Consider the following 26575-nt stretch of genomic DNA (forward strand, 5'->3'; position numbering starts at 1 on the left):
GTTAATCCAAAACTGCAAATTTGGTGCTAATAGTGCTAATTTGGCTTCATAGGGATTGGAGTTCAAATAATATTTGCTGTTATTATATAATATGAATGGGCAGAAAGTGGAGTTGGATCCACTGGTGTAACAAATAAGCTTTCTGTCTCATCAATAAAATAATCAAACTGCTAAAATGAAGAAGGCTGGGAAAAAACTACTGTAGCAGTGAGTTTTTGTATGAAAAGACAGTGAACTCAGTTCTGGAACTGAAAATATATTCTTAGGCTGAGCTTGTGTTCAGATGTGCTCCTGCCCTACAGTTTTAATTATCTGTTCCCAGAATGATTAATTTGCACTTGCTTTCTGATAGTGACTCTCAGGAGTCTGCTGGTAAATAGAAGTAGATGACACATCTCAAATCTGCTCATTATGACATTTTACCAAGCTGATTGTAGCATCAGTTGGCACTAGGTTGGTACTTCTTAAATTGCTATGCTAATGTTCCTGTAAGAGGGATTGAGTTTCTCCTCTTCCATATATTTTCTTTTTTTCCTATTTTATTCCTCCCAATTTCTAAAACATAATATAGTGTCTCTTTCATGTCTTTCATGTACTCTCAGTGGGAGCTACAAGGAGACTAGCTGGTTCAGTGACCTTTTTGGTAATAGAATTAGAGTAAGTTGGCCCTTAATTACAGCAGTGAAGCTAGAATAAAACAATTTTTACAAGAAAAAAAATGAAGAAGCTCATTCTAGTTGGCAAGAGCAGTTCTCTCCAGCTGTGATTTCTATTAAACTGTGATGGTTTCACTACAGACCCTTTCTGCAATCAGAGTGGGTTCAAGTTTTCTGGAGCCACTCACTTGGAACCCTCATTCTAAATAATCATTCATTTTCCTGTCCCCTACGTATGATAAGTCTAAAATCAAGACTGCACAATCCATATATGTTGTGGAACTGTAAAAGATAATGCTTTTTGGAAACTAAAGCATAGAGACATAGAAGAGTGGCTTTTTCTGAGAAAAAAACAGGTGATAGCAGAAAGGTGTGTGCTATGGGGAGGAATAGTAAACACAAAACTTCATGGAAACAACAACGTAACCTAATCAATAAAGCAGAACCAAATTGGAAAAATTTCTTTGAAAGGAGAGTTTTACAGATGGTGCTATGCCAGAATGGCATGATCTGGCATTGTGTATTTGCCTACATTCCACTGAAGGCAGTTCCACCCAAAATGTTTGTGCCACTCCCAGATCTGCTTTGCTCCCTGTGATCCCCAGTTGTTGTCTTCCTTTGGTAACTGAGTTGATTTACTTCCAGTTCAGCTGTTGTACAGAAAGAATTGCTCTGAAATTTTGCTCTAGAGCTCTGTGGAGGTTTGTCGGGCATTTCCCCATTGGAAGCAATGCTTTCCTTGCTCTTTCTCCTGGTTCCTGAATTTCAGCCATCCTAGCATATCCCTTAAAGGCCTTAAGACCAAAATGAATAAACAGAATTAAAAGTGACAAGATTCTTGCAAAATTTCTTCTGATATTCAGCAGGGGACAAAGCCCAGATTGGTTGGGTTTTTATTCTTTTCCCTTTATGTGTAAAACATTGGAGAGAGGAGTTTTGTTACCACAAGGCTTGTGTTACCTCAGGTATTTTTCTTCCTTGTGCTTAGAGCTGCAAGGCTGACAGCAGTGAACATACTGTAATTGCGGGCCATTTTCAAACTCCTCTTGAGGAATTGTGGAATAGAAACTGATGGCATAGACGTACCATGAGATAAGAGGTAAATACGGCTTAATGTGAGCATTAATTAAAAATCACAGGTAGCTTACAATTCTTAGACAATCTGCCATGTTAATATAGCAATTGAAGTGACAGTATCTTCAAAACCTGAACTTACTTTTCTATCCTGTTGTCCCATCTGACAAGCTGTTTTGGTGGCAGTATTATTTCCATACTGACAGGAAACATTTCATTGCATCAGTTTTTTTCGCTGGGGGAGGGCATACTATAGCAGCATGGCTGACCCTGTAGGGTGAAAATCTAGAGGTCTCTCTTGCAGAAACCCTCTGAGTCTATTCATCCTGGCTCTGCCTCCTTGCTTTGGGGTAGTGACTTCATAGAGACAATAAAGACAGCCACAGCTTGAAGGCCCTGTGCCCCACCAAAGCCATGCCCGAGAGAAGGTATGTATTCAAACTCAGACACTGTTTAGTTTCTGAACTGGCAGGAAGGCTGCAGAACTGTAAATTTTTGAGTTTAATAACACAGAAATAAGAGTCCAAAATGACAAAGAAGAATTAAGGATGTTTGGTTCTACCTGATTCAAATTTCAGGGTTTTTGATCTTCCTAAATTATAACTGCTTCCAAAAAAGCAGTCTCTAGCTTTTGATGACCTTGTCTGTCTTTATTTGCTGCTTCATCCTCTTCCCACCCTTGCCTCATTATTCATTTCCCATTCCTTCTGCCTGCTGCTTCCTTGCATTACTGCCCAACCTCTTGAAACATTGTAACCTTGTATCATGGCCCAGGAGACAGGCTTCAAAATGCAGGTGAATTGGGACCCTTCAGGCACTGCACAACTCTCCATTTCCTCAGACCCAACACTGCCAGATCCTTCCTCTGCCAACACTGAAGCCTGCCCAGCCAATGGGGTTGCAAGAGGCAGGGGAGATTTCCGCAGCCACAGCTTGAAGGCCCTGTGCCCCACCAAAGCCAGCGCCTTACAAGCAAGCAGCGTGCCTCCTGTTGCTTGTTCCCGATTCCTGCTACTTTTCCATGTTCCATGCTTCCAGAAGGGAAAGGCACCAAAAGGAGAACTTTTCTGCAACCAGGGGCAAGTCTGCAGGCTCCCTGTTGTGCCCAGAGCCCCAGGTCAGTGCTTGGCACCTTCCACATTGGTGATTTCTCTTTGGTTGGCTGCTGGCATCTAGGAGAACTACTGCTCATCTACATAGGCACCACCAGGTTCAGGAGGCAAAAGAGATTCCAGCTCTTTCCTCAGCACTAGATGCCTTAGTTTACTTCTCTGACCATGGTCTGCTTGATCTGGCATATCTTTCTTCCTCTGCTTCTGGTGAACTTGACACACAAGGAGACATTCTCACTCTCCTTTCTGGACTCTTCTCCTGTTTCATCATCTTGCCCACTCTGTTCTTCCTGCAGCCACACTCTTCATGCCTACTCCCCACTTCCCTGCCACTATTCTCCCTGCCTATGCTTAGCTCCTGGCTCTTAAGCAAGCCCCACACTTACTGTAGTCACATGCACCAGGCCTGCATTATGCCTGTCTGGTTCTCTGGCATTTGTCCTTACACTGAAGCCAGGACCTTGTCTTTTGGTAACCTACTGCTGATTTACCTCTAAACTGGTCAAAATGCTAAATCAGCATAATTTCATGCTGACTCAGTTCTTTGGAATAATTTGTACCAACCCTTTAATTTGACCTGGTTCCTGATCTTAGTAGATCCCAGTGCCCTGTGTCCATCAATTGTTCAATATTAACATTGTCTCACATCAGCTGGTTTCATCAAGGTGGCAAGCATTTGAATCTCACATATTTTATCAAATAAAGACAACTAATAAATTAAAAAACACACATATTGAAATCCACAAAACCTGGCTCCAGTTGATTCAGATTGTAATTCTATTCTTGCTTGAAAAGAACAGAAACCCCAGGGTCCCACCCCATCTCCTATCACTGCATCTCTGTACAATATGGGTCACCGAGAAAGAATTACATTGCATGAGCGCATGATAAGCATAGTAATTTAGACTAGTGACAGTTCATACACACATGGTATTTGCAAGCTTGTGACTTAGGAATCTGATTGTAGCAATGTAGTCCAAAACCAAGAAATAAGGCAGTAGAAAATGTGTGATAAAAACAAGAAACAACATATTTATCCATACATTCATACATCCTATTTATATGGCCACCCATCTCAATGAGTGACTCAGGGGGATGAATAGAATTAAAATAATAATAATAATAACAACAACAACAAACATTATGAAAGTTAAATACAAGCAGCCAAGAAACTATTACCCAAATCACTAACATAACCAGGAAGCAGGGCCCTGCACACACTCAGGGCCCCAGGCCCAGGCATATGATGGTCACTCAGCACTGTGAACAAAAACACATACATTTAAGTGCTTTTTGCTTTGGCTAATACCAGTTGACCCAGCCTACCCCAAATCCTCTCAGTTTTGCTAGTTTACATAATTCTGATAGCAGTAAATTAGAGAAGTCTAGTTAACATACTTTTGTACTGTACAGTAGTATATGTATTTTTTTCTATTTCTTATGTTGTTACTTTTATTCCACTGTACTATAAAACTGTGTTAAGTTTTGTTTATAAGTTTATACATATTCCTGGTAAAAGCAAGGATGAAGGATAGGTTAGATATAATAAATACTTGATATGATTGTGGGTATGTCAGATTATGATATACTCTGGTTTAAAAGGATTCCACACTTCCATATATGTTACATGTTTCTCATATGCATCTAACTATTATGAATATCCTTCTATATATTAAAAGAAATAAGGTACTTCTTATTAACTTTTAGTTAGTAATCCTGGGGGAAAGCATGAGGGCTGGAAGTGTTAGTACGGGGAGGATGCATATCATAGTCTTTGGGTTTTTTTAAAAAAATAAGCTTTCTGCTTTCTACAACAATATTTTAAGAGGGAGGATAGGAGAGGTGACATCTTTTCCTTTTTCCTTCAGTTCCTCACCATAAAGCTATAAAAGCTCAGATTGCAGGCTGGAACCAATTTAGCACTATGCAGCACAGCAGGGGAAAGCTAATTTACAGATAGAGGGGAGAAGAAAAAAACTATGCTTTCCTTCTTCCCATGAGATCTGAACAATATAGTCAGTCCCTTATTTCTGGCTGGCTGCTGCCCTGAATAAAGTAATTTTTTAAAGGAGTGAGGATCAGGGCCTGTCCTGCTGCTAAGCAGAATGAGATATTTTCCTCAGCTGTCAGGTTGTGTGGGAAGGGGCAGCAGCAATTGAACCCGAACTGTTCCTTTGCTGGAGGACAAACTGTGGCTTCTGCACAGCATGCCCTGCATGCCGTATGCTAACCTGTGGCCCTTATTTGAAAGGAAGCATATTTTCCCCTTACAAGTATTGAAGAAAATCTCATTTATCAATCTGGTCAGTTACAGACTATGGAAATAGGGAGAATCTCTGTTGTCTTACACTGCAAAATTTCTTGGGCTGGCTCTGATGAAGATGCATTGTAATATTGTAAGGATACATTTATATTCTGCTGAAGATCCCCAAAGTTGTCCTCTGCATGCCATCTTGGGATCGGATTCTCTGGCACATCATGGAAGCTTATACCCAGAGCCAAATAGATGGACACATCCAGATTTCCTCAGCATTAGAAACACAGACAAATCTGACTGGCCATTTAAGTGGGATAGTCTTTAATATGTTTAAATCCAAACGAAAAATAGATTGAAGCACTGTTAAAAAGGCAGCCTAGTGGTAAACACATCTATATGTCTTTCTATGAACAAAAGCAGAAGACTTTATTGCACTAAAAGTATATGTTAGAACTGACATTCATTTTAACTAGATAGATAGATAGATAGATAGATAGATAGATAGATAGATAGATAGATAGATAGATAGATAGATAGGACTGTGAGCAGACACTTTGCTTATGTCTCACCCACTCTGGCAAGTTGTTGAAACACAGGAATGCAATCTCACAGATTCCCAAGGGATAATCTCTGGTAGAAAGAACACAGATCTTGTTAGCTACAAAAGAAAGCAGTGTTCATATTCTTTGGTTGTTTAGACACTGAGTAGTAATGGAAGATTGGTGAATTACCTTAAAAAAAAATAAGTTTCAATGTGGACTTAGACACAGCTGTAGCAATTTTAAGCATGTGTTGCAAACAAAACCTAAAATCAGACCCTATATTTGGTGCCATTTATCTGGCAAACATATGGAAGTATTGAATAATTTCTGGAACTCCATTTGGTAAACATTTTCTTTTACCATTACCCAATAAATCTTTCAAAAGGCTGCCTCATCTTTTCATACAAGGAGTCATAGACATGCCAAAATAAAATACAAACAGCTGTCAATTATTCCTTATGAACTATGTAGATGTAAGTACTGGACAAGAAACAAAACAAGAGAAAGGCACTTAAAAAGCTGAGATAATGCAGGCCACTTTTCATATTCTGGGAACATTTTCAGAGTATTATTTGATGATTCAGGCATGTCTCTCTCATTAAGGATATCTAGAGTAGAATTTCTAGCTTTCGAAACAACAAACTGAAAATATATGCAACGCACAGAGAACAACTAGAATTGCAATTGGATAGAAATAGGGTTTAGCTATTATCCCAGTTGAAGAAAGGCTTAAAAGCTAATGAAAAAAGACATGAAAATCTAATGCAGAGAGAAGAACAAAAGAACAAACAGCTAAAAAAGAAAGCAGGCTGCTTCCATTAGTAATATACACACAGACAACACACACACATGCTCTATATGATGCATTGATACAGTGAGTTATAGTTGCAATTTGCTAAACTCAAACTTAACATCCTTCCTGTTTAACTCTTCATTCAAAACCTATGTTATTTCCCTTTCAACCAAGATAAGCTAGCCATACCTTGAACCATCTTTGTTGCCTTTCCCAAGATGGCTTTTTGTTCATGCTGTGGAAAAGCAATCTCTTTTATAAAGCAAACAGTGTCAAGCAGCTGGTAGTTACTCTGGGTAGATTTCTGTTAAATTTTTTGAAGGAAAATACTTGGTTAAGGACAAAAAATACACTTAGCCAATCATTAATGGGTCTGGATACCCAAAGCTCCCCATCCTCCATTTTAGATATTAACACATATCAAAGTATGCATAAGGAGGAGATGCTGTACTGTGGCAGTAGCCCCCCCCCCCTTTATATACGGTCTTATCTTACATGTGGGAGAATTCAGGATTCCCAAATGCCCATAGGCTTTTTTCAGACCTTCCAGTATAGAGATATAAGTCAGGCATAGTGTCTTTCCTTGTATTTCTGCACTATAATGTGCCTGCACAGATTCAGGGAGAATTCTGGGATAAGATACATCAATGGGCCTCTTTCTCTAGATAGGCCTACATCTTCCTTGCCCTCCAACTTCTTCTTGCCTTTCCCCAATGTATTCAACTGTCCAAAAGAAAACCATAAAGCAAGTGAAGAATGTTACTGCTTCATTTTGTTCTTATCACCTTCCCAAAGAAGCCAGGACAGCAAGGAAGTCCTTGCTGATGTCCTTGAACATCATAGCCAGCATGACAATTATAGTTCTAGTGCTGACCCTAAAGAAATCTGACCTTTCCAAATGCAGATTGATTATACTTGCTGAAAAATCTGGAAAAAAACCCTCCACCTTTATAATCTTATCTAAATTAATTCATCCTGGAACTGAATATCATAAGCTATTGTGAATTGATTAAGTCAGAAATGTTTGTTTGTTTGTTTGTTTATATATATATATATATATATATATATGAGCTGAAACAATGAATTCTGTATTAGAAATATTTTAATCGCTCAGATTACAGCTGCTATCATGCTGTCCACTCAAGTGAAAAGTTTTAAACAACTCAGAATACTTGTGTACGTCTTGGCTGAGCCAAATAAAGGTCTTATATATCAATTCTCCCTGGATTTCTTACCTTGGGGTAAAACTACTTATTTTCTCTAGGTTTAATATGGCTGATTCTGTGACTAAGATGCTTTTAGGGAACAAGAAAGTGTACTACTTTTGTTTTATCAGGCAGGAAAAAATAAATCAGTTTTTCAAAATATGTTTACTAATACTGGTATCCATGTGTAAGAAAATGCTAGCATGAAATAGAACAATTCAAGCTTATATTCTCTATTGCACTGATGGCAGACTACAGTGACAGGATCCTCCTGCCATGTTAAGAATCCTATATATTGCTTGTGAGTGTTAAGAATCCTATATATTGATTGTGTGTAGCCAAATTAATAACAGAATGCTGGAACATTAGAGAACATCATCTGGGGAAGTAGAACCAAAAAAAAACTAAAGGAAGAAACTTGAAAAATGAAAATAGCCTCGTATGGGGCAAATATGCTCACACCCTATTGTCTTTGTCTTTAGTGCAGAGAGGATTAGGCATAGAGGCAGAAAAATAGGAGAAATAGAATTAAGTATCTTGATGACTTGTTCAAATCTTGAACCTCAGCACTCCAGTCTACATATTTTGTTTTTTGGACATACTTATTTTTAAATTGTAATCTCGAAGATACTTTCTTTGCAACTTCTGTTCTTTTAAGTATCAAGGAATCCTTGCTCTATAACATTTTATTTCTAATTACCCATTTACACATACTGTCTCTTGATAAATACAGAATTTGCTTTGCATCTCTGTCACTCTTTCCATTCAATAGGCTGCATTATATGTCTGATATCTTTTGGGTAGCCTGTTCATCTTTTTCCTGAGCAACTGACTAGAGGCAATGAAGCAGTTAACCTAATGCTATCCAGCAACAATACAGATGGTGATATTAATAAGCTTATTTGTGGCAGGTCTTAATTAAAAACAAGATAGCTGCAACTATGTAATTCTATTTACACCCTAGAGTTAAAGGGGGGAGGTTAGATGGGGAGTAATAATAACATTATTTCATGTACTGTGCTCCTGCTATACTGGAGGTCCATCTATTCATTCTGCCTCTATACTCCAGTGCATTTTACAAGTAGTTTGTAGAAGAAATAGTCAAACCTCTTTGAAGGTACTCCTCTGTGTGCCCTTCATTTGACATTTGCTAGATACCTGTGCAGGAAAACCTGCACAGTCATATCTCACAGTGCGTCTCGTTCCCAGGTAGGGAAACGTTGCACATATATGGCTGCACAAATATGTTACACGGCACACATATGGCCGAGGCACTCATTTTAAAAGTCTTGAACATTACATTTATATTTGCGTTTCGCTGCTATTCCTTCTAATGCATTTCCAAGGTTTGCTGAAATAATGCTTTATTAGTAATGCATTAAGGCTGTTGATTCACTCTTGAACCTTTTCATGGATGGTTATTAACACATCCAAGAACCAAAATCTTTCCATTCTCTGTCCTTGTAAGAAACCTATCAGATAGGTTCAGCTGAGGGGTAGGGCTTGGTCCAAAACTTGAGATGCGTTTGCAGGGCTTCATCAAGAACTGAAACGCCTTAGGCTATCCTTTCTTGCATATGTGTCTTTTGTATTTATCTTGATTGGCTGACATGGATGAAGTATGGAGTTGTGGATGTGCAGCCTGTGAGCTCAGGCACATCTGAGCCTGCAGCCATCCCAAACCCCAATTCTGTCACATAGACAAGGGCAAATTACCCCAATCTCTGTTGTTTTGTTGTTGTTGATTTGTTCAGTCGCTTCCGACTCTTCGTGACTTCATGGACCAGCCCATGCCAGAGCTTCCTGTCGGACGTCAACACCCCCAGCTCCCCCAATCTCTACCTCAGGGGAAAAAAAAGGGAGGGTCTCATTTTAAAAAACAAAGAACAGAAATAGTTGGATTCAGGCTGGAACAGTGGGGTTTAGCATCTTGCAAATACTCTCTGAAAAACAGCTGGAATCTCAGAAATCTAGAAGGAAATCCTGGTAATTTGAAGCAGAGGAAAATATCTGTTTCAGAAAATTGCTATTCCATAGGAAATGGTAAGAGTCTAGCCAGAAATCTGCAGTTGGTTTAATTTCAGGTTTATCATGCTTATATTTGAGTTACCTGGGTTTTATTTCTCTGTACAAATTAGGAAATTGTGTTTTAATGCAGTCTTGCAACATATCTTAGTGCATACATGAGGATATTTTCTGTCTTTCAGATCTCCTGTGATCTATAATATTAATTTGGAATTCTGTCATGAGTCTTTTTTATGGTGACTTCGGGATGGTTTTGTAGCAGGCCAGAGGCATCTTTGAATCTAAGTGATCATTACATTTTCTTTTGTAAATTTTCTTCTTTTAATCCCGAGAGTGCAGGCCAACCTAGCTCACAGGGCTGTGTCCAATGGAAGACTGGTGGTGGCCCGGGAAATTACCAAGCTATTACCCCAAAGTAAGAGGTGGGTTCAGGGTGTGAAGATCAATAGGGCTTCCACGAAAGAGTTCTGAGATCTTCAGCCTTCTTATAGGACTCAGTTTGAGTCTCCTGTAATGTGTGCATAAGTGAGTGAGAAATAGCTTCTATGTTTAGGTTTTCTGTGTTATATTGTATGTGCTGTAAAAGTAATCAATCAATCAAACAAACCTTTATTGGCATTATAAAAGCAATAAAATACAAACAGCATTAACATATCATGAGAGTAACAAAGAAGGAAAAATTTAATTACATTTCCTTTTAAGTACTTCCTCTAGGAATTTGGCAACAATTTGGGTGGTTTCAGATACAGCATCATTCAGTAGATATTGGCAAGATGATACAGTATTTACAACATTTAACAGGTATTTACTCTGTAAAGGTTTTAAGAGTAATTCATGCCAAAGAGACACAAATAAGTGGCAGTCAAAAATGATGTGATGAATTGTGTCCAGACTGCCGCAGAGACAGAGCCTCTCATGGATGGGAGAGATCATTCTTGTGTATAAATTTCATTTATTACTGTAAAAGTAATAAATGAAATTTGTACACAAGAATGATCTCTCCTTTAATATCTAGGAAGGAATGGAAGAGGGATTTGATTAAGATTTGAATTTTTTAAAAAATGGCATCAATGTACATAAAACAGCTGTTTCATGCTGTATCTGCCTCTATTTGCATAATTTTTATACAACTGTTGCATATAAGTTGTGGAGGAGCAGTATAAGGAGCCCACTACCATCTGCAAGCTCCAGGCCCATCATGACCTTGATTATTGGCCATGTTTGTGAAAAGAATCAGAACAAAGTGGAGAACTAGGACTGGTTTATATGTGTATGTTCTTTATTTGTGAAGTAGAAACTTGCATATTTATTTCAGTTTGAACACCACACACAGAACTTTTATTTTGCCCAATGTTATCTCAAACACCAATTTGAAATGTCCCCCAAATGAGTTAAGGTTGCTGCCAACCTTGCTTTCCTCTTGGCTCCACATCAAAAAGTTGTTTATCGAGGCATGAAAAACTTACTTTTTAAATTTACTGCTGATTGAATATTTTTTTTTACATTTCTTAACCTGCAATGTTATCTTTACTACTATATTCTGTTTTTTATTTTTATATTGCTATATAAAAATAAAACTACTATATCTAGGGATCCTGAGTAGTCAAAGGATGGTATATAAATTCTTTCCATGTTTATCTTTCCTAGATTTCTCCTATCTTCCTTGTCAAAACAGTATTTATCTGCATAGTTCAAATGTATACTGTATATGTAATGAATTCTACTGGCAACTAAAATATTAAGAACTTACTAGTCATAAACAGCCCCATTAGCTTGTTTGTACACCTAACACAAATTTGGGCCAAGAGCTATTGTAAATCAACAGTTTTGTGTTGAATAGTTAATAAAAATCTTACAATTATTTTTGATTGGATACATATCTCTGTTCTAAGTAACTGAACTTTGTTGGTTCAGGCAGGTAAAAGAAAGCCACTGACTCAAATCTAAAGCACATTAAAGGCCTGCTAATGTGAAATATCTAAACATACAATAAATGAGCTGTTAGGCAGGTGACCCTATTTGTGAAGTAACTGAGCTGCAGTTTTAAGAACCATATTGCCAAGTTATGAGTCACTCAGTCCAGATTTACATCACATCATATCCTGAACTACAATAATTTCCACTGGAGAATCCAGTCTCACAAAGTAAACTGGGATATCCTGTCAAGAATTTCCACTTAGCTCAAATTTATGCTATATTAGCATATATAATTTGGGGACTTTCCCAGGCAAACTCATGTTAGAGAAGTGCATGGTCCTTAGAGTTTATATTCGGTTTGATATATGTACTAATATTCAGGTATATGTATACTCAAATAAGTGGGAGTATATTACTGCATTTCTGCCCTGCTTCCATTTGGCTGGCTACTGCAAGAACAGAATGCTGAACTACAAAGACTGCTCATATAATCCAACAATTTTACAGTTTTGTAAGTCAAAGGTGAGCTGGCTGTTTAATTTTAACTGTGCAGGTAGTATGAACCTCTTCCATTATATTGGCTCACATTCTTCAAAGGACGATATTTCTCTTTTCCTTGCCTGCTTAATTATGTTAATTCTGACATACACACGCTGCACCCATGGACATCAATGTGTCTAAGGACACCTCGCTTGGTGCCTGCTAAATCCCAAGCCTCACTATAGTTTCAACATTTTAAATAGATTATTGTAATATTAAGCAAAAGAGAATTGCATACTGCAAAGCAAAGCACTAGCTACAGAAGTATATTATTTTATAGAGTGCCCTTTGATTCCACATAAACCTCAAAATCATCTTTAGGATATATGTTGCTCCTGGAGGGGCAGGGGGAAAGGGGTTAGCTGGGGTCTAGGGAAGATGATAGGGAACAGATTCCCAAGCTTGACTTCTGATAATTTGCGTTTTATCACTGGCCACACTTAGTGTGGCAGCAATTTTGTGCATGAGCAAATCCTACAATATGGCTTGTCATTTTAACTAAGCACCCATGTTTAGAGAACAGCTTTGATTTTCCTGTTCTTCCACCCTTATAAGTCTGAACTAGAAAAAAAGTAGTACTACCAATATAAGAGAAAATATAACATATATTTATATCACACAATCAAAGCTTTCCATGAATGCTACAATTATCTGCCCAAAATTTGCTTGAACTTAAAAACAGCCCCAAATGTTGTGACAGATTCAAACAGCTGGCTTGGTGATAGTGTAAGCTGAGGTCCCACATATCTGGAAGGCCTGGTTTAAAATAATGACTATATTTCTATTCTATTTGGAATATTCAAAATAATTTCTGAAAGAGAAGCTATCTCCATTGGATTTTTATTATGGCATTGAAACATGTCTATAATAATCAGGGCTTTAATCTCTAATTATTACAAGATCCAACACTCCCTTATAAGATTAACCTCAAAAGTGATAAAGCTACAAATGTAATATTCACATCCTTCTTGCAAAAATGCCAGATGAAATGTCCCTTTATTAAGTCTTCAGCATTATCAAGTGTATTTCAGCAGATTTAGACAAACATTATTTTAAGGTTCTGAGACTCTAAAAGTCCAGGTATACCTAGCAATTATATTTTTAGGAAGGAATCTTTGCTAGTTGATTAAAAGATATATAAACAAAATGTTCTGACTTAAGATTCTATCGTTGAGATAGTATTTAATATAAATAAAGTATAATATCTTAGGTTTATTTCACATGATTTAAACAAAATAAATCTAAAAACTTCATCAACACAATTTTGGAAAAAAACGTTTTAGAGAAGATACAGCTTACCCAATATTTACAAGACATCTGATAAACATCATCACACTAACTGAAGGTAGGATAATGAAAGACACTGATACATTAAAAAAACTAAGTATTGTCCATTTGGAGCAAGATTATGGCATAAAAGGATGATGTCAATATAGTATCCATGATAATGGGGGTGAAATAGTTTGTGATGTCATCCACAAAATGTATCTTAATAATGAAAGACCAAAGTCTTATAAGCATTTGGCAGAAATATTATTATTCAAGTCAAGGCTCTTTATTACTGTTACAGTCTTAAAATATTTTAAAAACGAGGCAAATGTCCACACATAGAATTTTTATATATTTCTTGTCATGTTCACTGTTTCAATGTGCCTGGTACATCGTAACACTTCACATGTCATTTACTGATTGCGTGTTTGATTTACAGGGAAAGGAGGTTTCCATTGCCCGGACTGTTATCTCTGGGCTGAGGGAATGGAATGTGTTTGGGTTTTCTCAAATGTTCAAGGTTGCTTTCCCAGGATGGGTGAAGACGGTTACTGGCACCTGGGAGGGGGGTGATTGAAATGGCTGGGTGGGGGGAGGTGTTACGTTTTGAGGCGAGGGTTCTTAATTTGTATTTGGCGTGCTTTTGCTCATTCTCAGCTTTCTCTGTACTTGCATACTAACCCTTCAATAAACCAGATTTCATAAAGTTCACTTGTGAGTCTGGCTCTGTTAGGTTAGGCAGTCGTTACATTTCTACTGTATACTCAATTTTAAAACTCGATTAAGTCATTTAAATATGGATATACAGTACCTTAATAACTGAAAAGTGCCATTTTATATTACACTGACACTGAATATAGAGTAATATGCTAGAATATTACAAAATAAAATGCTTACTGTTTATAGCACACAAAATAACAGTTCAGTTCATTGTTGCAAAAGCATATTTCTAACTACTACTGATAGGTGTATCACCACTGAAATCACATTTATAAAATAAGACAAGAATGAACATGGAAATAATTTGGACATCAGTTCAGTCAGTCTTCTGCTATATGCAGCATATTAATGGACTGGTCCATATATCAATCATATTGCAATAATGCCACCCTAAAGCCCATGAAGACTAACTGTATGACAGAACATCCAGGATAAACTGAGTAAACTGATAAGAGCTTTGCATACAAAAAAATTCACCTCAGCAATTGGCATTAGTTAATAGCATACAGCATTTCTTTCCAGTGCAACTGAAAAAATTAAAATGAGGCAGGATTGTGTTGTAGCCCTAAGTACAGTCTCAAGCTATTCTAAATTATGTCATTTCAAGTCATAGTATTTTACACCCCACATCCACACTTCAAAATCTTCCTTTCTCCTGTAGCAGCCATCACACTTAAAAGAATTTGACCTTTGCAATCAGAAGATTGAGGAGTTTCGAAAGGTCCTCACAAATACATTTTAGACAGCTATATTGTCAAATATTCAAGGAAAAAAACATCCATATTAATACTTAGTGTTTTTTCAACTTTTGTTTTAACTCTGTTTGCCATGCTTAGAGGTTCACCGCTATCAGTTCTATTTGCTAATCTGGAAGGTAACCTTAAACAGAGCTCTTACCTTTCAGGATCTAAAGCAAAATTACTATGCTTTTGCTTCTGGCCCCATCGTATTTCCATCTGAAGGATAATAGTATAATTTTAAGCAATAGAAGAAAGAAGGATTTTTAATTATTATTTTGCTGAGTCACTTGCTGGTGTGCTATCATCATGCAACTGCTAGGGACATGTTTAATAGCAGATGTAAGATAGTTTTTTATGTGGTTTAATGCTTTGATCTGCCACTGGCTAATTTATTTTATTCCTGTATCCACTTTAACTATTTCTCCTTTCTATCCTTCCCAAACATTGTCAAACATAACATCTTAAATCTGATAAGGTTAAGCATATGAACATCCCCCATAATAAGCAATGTTTCTGTATAGAATCAGAATTTTGGAGTACCAGCTCTTTTAAAATAGGGAATGGACGTCTTTTCTTCAGTTTTTAAAAATGTGCTGACCATTTTGAGATGATATAGACTAATTCTTATAAAGAGAAACAAAATCCTGACTTATTTATTTGTATGCATTAGAGGATTGTATATCCAATAAGTCAAGGGCAGCCAAGGTATTGCATTTTCTGTTGGACTTTTTGCCCCCTCTGGTTCACTAACAGATAACAAGACAGATACCATGTCCCTTTGGAGTCTACTACATGCACAGTACAGGATAGCTTGTCTGTGAGGGATCGTGTGATGGCTGGGAAAATAACGGAAGAAAAACAATAAACAAACAGCCAATAGAAATAGACAGGGAGTCTGTTGGTATCTTATTTCACAAACAGCAACTCCAATCAGGTCGCAAGTAACCTGGGAAGAAATGCTTCAGATCATTTGCCTTAACAAACTCACTATAAATAGAAGTTAGTAATTCTTCTTGCAGTGGTAGTATAAAGATATCTTACAGAAGCCTATGTAATTCTTGCTTCCTGATCTTGTCCAGCTGCTGTATAGCAGCTTACCCTAGCCATTAAGTTGATGACAAGCACTCCAACATAATATTGTAGCAGTAAATCAAGGATCTGACCAAACAGAAATAAGAATACTGTCTAGTGAAAGCCAAATGGGTTCAAAACCACTCTGTCAATTCAAATTATGTACAAATACTAATTTGATAGAAAGATCACCAAATCCATTTCCCCAAGACATGAGACAATTTGATGAGCTCCTACAGGAACCATCACTTCCAAGTTATCTTGACTATACCAGAGCAAATTTTAGCAGATGAAGGAATTACCTAGACCATGCAATTCATTAAACCAGTTTGCCAGGAAGTCATTGAAGCTTTTGATGGTAACTCAGTCCAAGTAACTCACCCCAAGAGTAGTAGTCTAGGCTATGAAGAAAAGCATCTTGCACAGTGCTAGGTTTCTACTAAAATGGAAGTCTAAGGATAACACCCTACACATGAATTCTAATTATTCTTAACATCTCCATATTTCATCCCCAGAGGCTGTTGGACATATATCCCCCACTAAATGATATTCTCTAGAAAGAGGCCACCTCTCTGTGGCTTTATGAATAACTGCAGGATTGCATTCCAGAAAGGAAACTCTTAAGGTTCTGGTGCAACACTGCAAGGAAGAGCAGCTATTAGCCATTTTCTGCAAAAACAGTTGCTCAGCTGGGCTGTAGTTAAACCCCTTTTCCACCCTTGCTATTTATGCAAGAATGCAAACTTACTTTTTAAGATTCAGCTGAGACAAGGTTAAGGAGGTGATTAAGTAGATTGGGGAACACTGAGTTACAACATGAACTCATCAAACACCCAGGCTGTTATCAGCTGAGCTATTACAGAAAGTTTAAAACAAAATGCAAATTATCTGAAATCACTTCCCTGACTATCCCTGGGCCTTCTCCAGAACTTGTTTTAATGCCTTTCCTTCAGCTATTTTAGATGGCAAATTTTACTTTCCTTCAGGCACCCAGAGGCTTTGTCCATGTAAATCTAGGGAGGTTGAAATATTAGCGTGCATGTTCTTACAATGCAGGTTTTATGCTGATATCTGGCTAAGGCTACTGCAGTAGATAAAATCTCTGCCCATCCAGATGAATGTGGTACTACTGTATCACATGCAATCTGTTTTAAGGTTGTATTTTTTGTATGTATATATGATTTAAGAACATAGTAAAGTATTGAAGAAGCCTTTGATGGGAGACTTCCAGGTTGGAATCCAGGAGCATACAATTGAAACAGTAGATCTAATTCTACTCCACCCCCTCTCTCTCCATATATGTAAAAAAATTTATTGCCAGAGACATGGTATTGTCTGTTGGGGGGAGATGGGTGGTGATAAAATTTAATTAATTAATTAACTTGAATGGTTTGAAAAGGGCATTGAATAAATTTATGTAGAGCTAAAATGGACCTTGGCGTGATCCAGCAGGTCTATTCTTTTTCTCTTGGATTGTGAACGTGTATATACTGTATGTATACACAATGCAAACACAACACCTACTTATTCATAGTATTCCATGAATTTGGAAATAAGTCACTTATCTTCTCTAAAAGCAGTGAGATATATTCCTAAGTGAGAGATCTTTAAACACTGCTGTTCAATTATAAATTAAAATCTGTTTATAAAATGCCATGCCTAGTCTCAGAAAACAGTAAGACCTGCATGAAATCAAATCCATCATTTTTATGAAAAAAAAATCATATTGAACTACAGAGCACTACAACTTATACAAAAAAGTAAAAGGTGAAAGAGTTATACAATTCAGAAAAACTGGAACATAAAAAGTACTGGAAGTTATTTCAGGATTGTTTAGAGGCCAATGAGTGTTTTAAACTCATACAAAAAAGCAAAAAGTACAGAAGGATTAGTTTGTAAAATGTGCCTGGGAAGGTGTAATACACTTACATACAAGTACAGGTACCAGCTTTAAAATAAAAATTGCTTTTTTACTCTCCTGTTGGTTTCAAATAACTTCCAGAGCTACCTTTATCAGCAAATAGCACATTAGTTAAATAGAAAGTTACAGACCTGAAATGTTGCAGATTTTTTTTTAAAATTACCTGAGAGTCAAATCCTTCCACATTATGACTGGAATAATATTGAAACAATGACCAGCTGGATTTTTTTTTTTTAAGGAGTAGGTATCTTAGGGGGATTTTTTTTTAATGTATATGCTGGGTTTCAAACAAACAACCTTATTTTTACAAGGCAAATATTATAACCATTGAGCTACCATAGCATTCCTGGTAAATGTAGCTCTAGGAGGCATTAGATTATGGTCACCATGACTTAGTTGAAGGGCCATTTTTGCCTCTGCAAAGTAGCCAATGACGTGCTAAGAATAGCCTGGAGCAAAGTAAAGTGCACCAGTCAAAACAGGCAGGAATGCTCGAGGCAACATAAGGGGGGAAAGCATACTTCAAAATTGCAGTGAGAAAATGTGCTCAAATGTCACATTTACAAAGTGTGGGGGGGGAACTGAGTATAAAGTGATATCATCTACTCTTACCCTCCAAAAATGGTTGCTGACCTGTTCTGGGATAGGGCGACTGAGCAGTGCAGATAAGCCCTTAGAGAAGCGTATGATACAGGAGGGCTGCTATATCTGGGCTGCAAAACATTTTCTACACCTCTTTGCTGCCATTGGTGGTCATCTGGAATTCTGCAATCCAAATATGGTAGCCCTAAATGAAGTGAAAATGGAGCTGAAGATAAAGCTGAGAGTCCAAATTGATTGGACTATTTAAACCAGTGTTTCTCAACCTTGGCAACTTTAAGATGTGTGGACTTCAACTCCCAGAATTCCCCAGCCAGACAATAGGGACCAGTGGCCTTCTGGAAGTTGTAAAACTGTAACCCTTAATATTCCTTTCCATCACAGCCAATGATGAGGAATGCTGGGGGTACTCATTCAATGATCTGTGGAGGAGTTGCATACCCTCCAACATCTACTGCAGGTTTTCTTTAAAGGTTTTCTAAGACTAAAACAATTTGGTTTTAGTACCTGACTATTCTTTAGCACTTTCTAAGGAAAAGTTTTGATTCACCTTTACTCAATTTAAAACATTAAAAGTGTTCATAAACTTCCATCATTAAAGATGAACTTTTTAATTTGGGGAAATAAACCAAGAGTCACTCATTTCGGGGCATTTATTTTTGAATCATCCTTTCAATGTTTGATAACAGTTGACTCAATTTCTAGAAATCTAATTGCTTTTGAGTTACCAGTTGGTGCAATATCTAGGGAATCTTGATTACTGTTATTATTACAGAAACAGTCAGGCCCTGAGGGATGCTGAAGTTTTAGATATTTAGTTCTAACAAACTGGAATCTCCTGAATCAGCAACAAAAATGCTGCAACAATACTTAGTGAAATCCAGTTCTTGCTGTGGCAATAGAAAGAGCTGCCAGCATAATGACATCTTGTAATGGCTCTGTTTGCTCTCTTACATGTTTTGCAGATATCAAGTATTTTGCAGTTTGGAAAATGGCAGAATAAAGCCACCTAAATCATGGTCAGGGGGCAAAACAATGCCAGTGTTATGGGCACAGAGGAAAAAATTGAGATGTCAAGCTATCCTACTATCATGGAATATACTTAATGAAGAAAAGCTGTCTGATTCTAGATTAAGTAGGTGACTACTTATCCATATGGACAAATCATAAGCAGGTAAAAAAGAAAATTGACTTACAGGTTGTCAAATAAAATATTATTTCAAAATGGAAGAACAGTGTCAAGTATCATGGACAATACTGTATGCAAGACTGACACTGAATTTAATTCATTGTGTTTTAAAATATTTCAAACTGCTCCCAAATTATGATTTAAAGAGTATATATAAACTTTTATAACAAAAAGACAATGAACGCAAACACAAATAAATAAATAGTTGCACACTCAGGGCTTCAGTATCTCAAAAGGCAGATCTTACACGTATAAAAGACTTCAGTTAAATACTTTCAAAAACAGTGTCAGATACGTCAATTCAAAGAAAAGGTTAAACAATCCCATCAGTTGCCCAGCTTAGCCTACTAAAAGAAAAAGACAGCAATTGTGGAAATACAAATGAAATGTCATGACAGCTATAATAGACTGAACTGATTTTAAAGGCATTAACAGCTGTTTGGTTGCAGATCTGAGGAATACTTCAGCCTGGGCTAGAATATGAAAATTGGAAGGGACAAAGACTTAATGGATTTATCAAAATTTGCACAAAATAGGTTTGTTTATGTAACAGTGGTTGTAAACAGAATAAATATATTACATCAGGACAGGTTTATAAGAGTGCATAGGTTGCAATTGTATAAATTTCACGTGTTAGCTTTTTTATTTATTTTAATTTTGTCTATAATACTATATCACTAAAGACAGTCTCTGCACAAAATGCATTGTAACTGTAGAAATTAAAGAAATATATGCACTATAGTATTACTCCCCAAAAGAGCCATAGAACCATAACACCACATTAAAGATGGTTCTATATGCAAAAGTAACATGCAAGGTAGCATATATAGAAATGGAGCCTCATAGATACCTCATGGTACCCATCTATTCTCTTGAGGATGCTGAGTTATCCAAATGGACATGTGGGGATAGGTATAACCAAACATAGACTGGTTCAAAACTTCCATGGGAGGGTTGTAGGAAGGATACAAAATCCTGTGACATATGCTAGCCCATGGAGAATTGCCATAACATTAAAGCCATTTACATCCCTTACTGATCAATCTCTTTCCAGAAGATAACAACAGATATTTGGAGCCAGTGCATCTGAAGACACCCAGGGGCAAGTAGTATATCTTGACCTCAGTAGATTACGCTACTTGGTGTGCAAAGGAGTACAGAGTTGGCCTTTAAGAAGGAATGCATGAATTGTTAAATAAACATCAACTTAACCCTGGTAAAGAAGAGGGGTAAGAAAGAAAATCAGCATAACCTTGCCTTAATTCTGTTTGGCATAACAAGGGACAGAAGGAAACTCTGACAAGCTTTCTGTAACTACAGGCTACAATAATGAAATAGATTTCCAGTAGTCCTTGTGCTGTCTCGAAGGGCTGACACAGTGGGTAGATGTGATGGCTCTGAGCCAGATTGATCCCAAGAATGTGAGTCAGGCCTTAACAGACTTGCTGGGATAGGATGAGATGCTCACTGAATCTGCCATAAACTTAATGTCAGAAGTGATGATCAAACTATGGATAAACCTGGAATTGAGCATCTGATGTCTGTCCCTTACCATTTACCTTTTTGGGGGAGATGGGTGGAAATAGAAATTGGAATAATAAATAAATATAAAAATAAATAAATTTATTAGACAAATGGCCTAGCTGAAAAGTTTAATGGAACTATCAGGACTATGATCTGCGAATTAATTACTCAACACTCTAAAACAGGGACTTAGTGTTGCCCTAGTTGCTCTTTGCTTACTGGGCAGTACCATATCCAAGTCTTGGGTTTTACCCTTTGAACTTGTTTATAGGAGGAAAACCCAAGGCTCCTTGGACTTGATCCAGCATTAGTGGGAAGGAGGAGAATGCCTCTCCAAGATAAATATCCTGGACTTTGTGGACCAATTTTTACCACTTCCAAGAAAACCCTTTAGTTGGTTCACGAGACTTTATCCAAAACACAAAACTAGCAGAATGACAAACCTGCCAGTAAGTGACTGTTGGGGCTAGGGGGTAAAGTATTGGCCTTTAGGCCTGTCTGGGGAACAAGACATAAACCAAATGGCAAATATCATATCTCATCAAAGCGAAATTGGGGTCTATTAACCAATTAGTGGAATTCCTAGGGGCAACACTCCAACCTAGGTTTTGTCAAGTGAATATCCTAAAGAGGTATCTCAGTTGAACTGTTAAGTGAGCATTCCAGACAACATCCAGACTTAACCAAGGGGTATCTAGGTGCCTTTAAATGACTGTGCTTAGAAGTGTTCCATCCTTATCACTCCCCAAGGCCCATATGAGTTTAATGTTTTACACCTCTGACTAAGGAACGCTTCTTTCAGCTTTCCAAAGCTGGTTAATCAAATTCTAAAGGCCAAGGGGATTTTCCAGTAGCATATCTTTATGATGTAGCCATTTTCTACAGCATCTGGAAATAGCATATGGGATATCTCTAAGAATTGCTGCAGTGCATCAAAGAGGCCATATTGATTATTAATTTGTTATTTGTTAAATAACAAATTGGCCTTAATCTGGTTGCATATTTAATTCACAAGGTGGGATGATGTAACATCTCCCCCTTAGCAGTCAAGATGAAACCTATTATAGAATGGCCAATCCCCTAGACCAGTGGTTCTTCAACTCTGACCAATTATCCTATTCTTAAATAATGTCATTACCCCCATAAAAAAACCAGATTCTATTGTTTTACACAAGCATCTCAGCAGCAACAGTCCCAAACTGGATCCTCAACTTACAAACAAGCAATTACAAATTGCTCCATTACCCCCAGGATATGCCCTTTGGGGGTAATTACCCTGAATTTAGGAACCACTACCCTAGAAAAGGAGACTGGTGTGATCTTTTCTGGAACTTGTATAGTACTTTGATAAATTGTACCTCAGTACACTACAATAGCTACTCCACTAGCTGAAATCATTAAAACTAAAATGGCCAACTAGGTGAAGTAGGAGGAGGAACGTCAAGCAGCTTTTGACCAGTTAAAGGCAGCCATCAGTACTGCCCAGTAGGCACCTGACTACTCAAAACCCTTCACCTTAACAATGGATTCACCAGAAAGAGGCATTGGAATGGATTTGTTTCCTGTTTCATATGCTTTTTCTTCTTCTTTTAGCTTTCTAAAATATTTCAGCTTGGAATGAAATGGACTGGATTTTGTGTAAAACATCCAGGGATGTTGTGTTGCAAGGCTTAGATACATTTGTCTCTCGTACTTTAAAAATAATCAATTTTATTAAATTCATAGTTATATGTAGGTTAGGTTGGTTAATCTAACAGATGCTTCTTATTTTTTACTTACAATATAACTCATCAATTCTAACAAAGACTCAAGGATATTACACAGTTTCTACCATTTGTCACTGTTAAATGACTAACAAGTAGTTGACTGCTCATTAATTTGTTCTATTTCCAAAAAGAAGGTCATCATATTCTATATAATTATTAAAAGCTCTGTTTGTAATGTTTAAAGCAGAAAGAACAGAATAAGATTACAAAAACATCTTATTATTGGATGAGAACTACTCAAGAGGAACATTCAGCTTTTCTAATTTGTTGACATACATTTCCTTTGTAATTCATTAAAATATTAGTTCTGTTAGTCCAATATTTACTAATCTAAGTAGATCAGTTCTGCCAATCTATGACAGTTTTATCTAATCTGGTTAAACTTAAATATTTTCCACAGAGATGAGACTGGAACTTTCTATGAAGTACCAAACAGATAAGGCTTCCTCCAAAGAATAAAGAAGGATCATAGGCATCTGGTACAAGTCACAGCAATATAATATGTGCCATGGCATAATTGTGCAAGTTACAGTAATTATGTCATTTGTATCAGTCGCAACATGTCACATGAAGGAATGTAGACCTGGCTTTGGAAAAGGGGAAGGAATGAGCAAATTGTTAATGGGAGACTTTTAGAAAAGATTACTCAGCCCTGAGAATGAGGAAAGCATTCCTTCAAGGCCATTTCCTATACTTTCTACATCTCCATTCCCTGAACTGCTGCCAGTATTGATATACAATAAACTCCAGGACAAAGAAGATCTTTGCATCGTGCCCATTGAACCATCCAGTGGTGGTTGCCAAGCAAAAACAGGGTAGGGGCCACTTTCCAGCTCTGTGTATCTTTTCTAGACTTGTCTATTGACTTTGGAGAGTTGCTGGGCCTGTCTGCAAGCGAGGGAGGGAGGGAGGAACTCTGTGTCCCTTGCCCTTGATGAATTTCCAGGTCTGTCTTCACACACAGGAGGGGGAAGTGACTCTAGCAAGGGAGGTGGCTTGAAGGAATGGCTTTGGTAATGAGGAAGGAATGAGTGAGGCTATAAGCAGGGACTGGCCAAAAAGATGACTCAATCCTGAGAAAGAGTAAAGCATGAGAAAGAAACTCAAAATAACCCTACCTTGATTTTGTTGGTATAAGATGGGGCACAAAAAATTGGGACAGGCTTTATTCTACCCCACAAAATAAAGAACATTCCTAGAATCCCTGCCATGCCTGTTTCTTGACTTTATCTTCCTCAACACATATCATGACTCATGTATATTACAAAATTCACATCATTTGCATGATGGCAACATGATGCATGGGACATCACTTGCTGCCCCTGTGGATGCCAATAAAGAAGATATCTCCTTATTTTATCTGAAAAAGAAAGATGGTAATGACATTCCAGAAATGTTTCTTATTTAGTTATTTTGAATTTGCAGAACTTATGAACTTGCAGAACTTGGAGTCAAATAGAGCCCTAGTTTATCTATACAATTCAATTCTCTAAAATGCCATAGTAACTTTCCTTAATAAATTTTATTTTGAATAAAGTTTGGTTGACATATCTTTTAATCCATTCCATTGTGGAATTGTTTTTTAAACAGCAAACATTTCTTGAAGAATTAAAACTCCTGTCTTTAATTATTGTATAATTCCTGGTTGTTTTTTAATGGCAACCTTCCAAATAAAGTAAGATTTTTTTAAAAAAAAATTGCAAAACCTTTTTAAAAACCTCCAAACTATGCTTAACTTGTAAGAAATAGTTCTGCAGTCACAAGATTTCTTTTAACAATGTTTAACATTTGGGGCCAAAGGGAACAACTACTGAGATATGAGTTCAGCAGAATGTGTTGGACTGCAGCAAGGATTTATAGGTGCAACATTGTATCAACATTGTTAAAACAAATAATAAACACATGCTTCTTTCAAATGCAACTACAAACAAAGGAATTACAGGGTGGACAAGCTGATTCTGATCACTGTGGGGAATCTATAAATAACACAGCTGACCGATCATCTTATTCAGACTATTTCTAGGTCAGGAAAAAAAGAACATGACTTGCCTTTTGATTTCCCTTGCACAATTTTTACCTCCCCTGAAAGTTATTATTACCCACCTAAATTTACTCTGCATGTTTCCTATTTCTCCATCAAACTATTCTTTACAGTTTTGCTTCCTGCCTCATTTTTCAAAAGCTGGTGAACTGTTGTAAGTCACAGAAAGATAATTAAAAGTAATGAGATGTCTACTAGAAGTGATCCTTTTGGTTTGTTTCATAAGCATGTTGTGGGTTAGTCCCTGTGGACAGTTTTCCAACTACCTGATAGGTATTATGCTAAAAGCAATGCTCTGACATTCATTTTTAAACAAAATAGTGTAGCCACAGAAAATCAAAGCAACGTCTAATTTCAGCTTTCAGATGGGAAAATAGCTAAAGGGAGCATGAGCTGGTGTAAAATGTAAGTATATAATAGAGTGCTTCAGCCCTGGATCATGATATACTGGAGTACCCAACACCCTGAAATCCCCCTTTCTACATTGAACATGGGCCTCTCATGGTGATAAAATGTTCTGTGATACATTTTGTAGAATACTGTCAGGTTTTCATTTATTTTGGAATATAATTATGCATTTCTATTGAATTCCCCCAACCCTTTGGAACCAATTTTGGCTGGGCAGGGAGAATGCAAGAGGTCATTGCTCTCCCTAAGTGTAATGGTATGTGGGAATGACCTTGGGAATACTTTCAGAGTTGCAAGATTTTTTTAATGTAAACTTACAATAAAGATAGAGCTAATATCCATTGTTGTGCTTCTTGTCTGGACTACTTTGAAGGGCTAACATCAGTTTTGCAAGTCTGAAAGTACCCCTCTCTCCTTTCCTTTTCCTCTCCATAAAACTAGGGAGGATCCCTTTTGAAACACTTCCCACACCTCCTCCTCTGCTTCTGCGGACTGAGATATGGTACCTTTTGCATGATGGTTGTCTAGTCTGTGACTTCCTCCTGTCCCCAAGGTCATCCCCACATAGCTTTTTCTGGGCAAAGGAGCATCCACTATCTTTAAATTTCAGGATGATTGCCCCTCACTAGTTGGTGGTTTAGCAACTGCTGCTACATAGCTTGTATTTACATCAGTAGACCTTGCACAGTAACATTAGGACAGCTTTATATTTTAGTGCTTTGATTCTGGGAACCTACTCCCTCATACAGTTGGACTCCCCAGTATTTGTAGATGGAAAAACAATAACACTCAAATAAAGGCTATATTGGAATACTAATGAATCAAGAACTAAATCCCAAACATAAAATACTAAATGGCTCATGATATCCAAGTGAATAAAACTAGTGGGCTGTGTTAACAAAAGCAGTTAGTCTTTGATTCTGCACTGATAATACCCCATTTAGAGTACCATTTCCAGTCCTGGGCATTGCATTTTAAAAAGAACATTGAGAAGTTAGAGAGGGTTCAAAAGAGAGCTTCCAGGATGTTAAGGAATCTGGAGTCCAAGGGGGAATCAAACCAGTTGAAACTAAAAGAAAGGAGATTCAGGATGAACATTAGAAAGAATGCCCTGATGGAAAGGCCTGTTAAGCTGTGAAATAGAGTGCCTAGACCAGTAGAGGATTCCCTCTTGCTGGAGGTTTTCAGATCGTGGAGAATGGCCA

At 37.3% G+C, this 26575-nt stretch overlaps 1 protein-coding gene across 1 annotated transcript in view; it reads right to left on the minus strand.

The window, feature by feature from the left end:
• C6H10orf90 (chromosome 6 C10orf90 homolog) overlaps positions 1–26575 on the minus strand; it is a 71111-nt gene that overhangs the window by 33880 nt on the left and 10656 nt on the right. The window lies entirely within an intron of this gene.

Source organism: Candoia aspera, chromosome 6, assembly GCF_035149785.1.
Source record: "Candoia aspera isolate rCanAsp1 chromosome 6, rCanAsp1.hap2, whole genome shotgun sequence".
NCBI classification, from domain to species: domain Eukaryota; kingdom Metazoa; phylum Chordata; class Lepidosauria; order Squamata; family Boidae; genus Candoia; species Candoia aspera.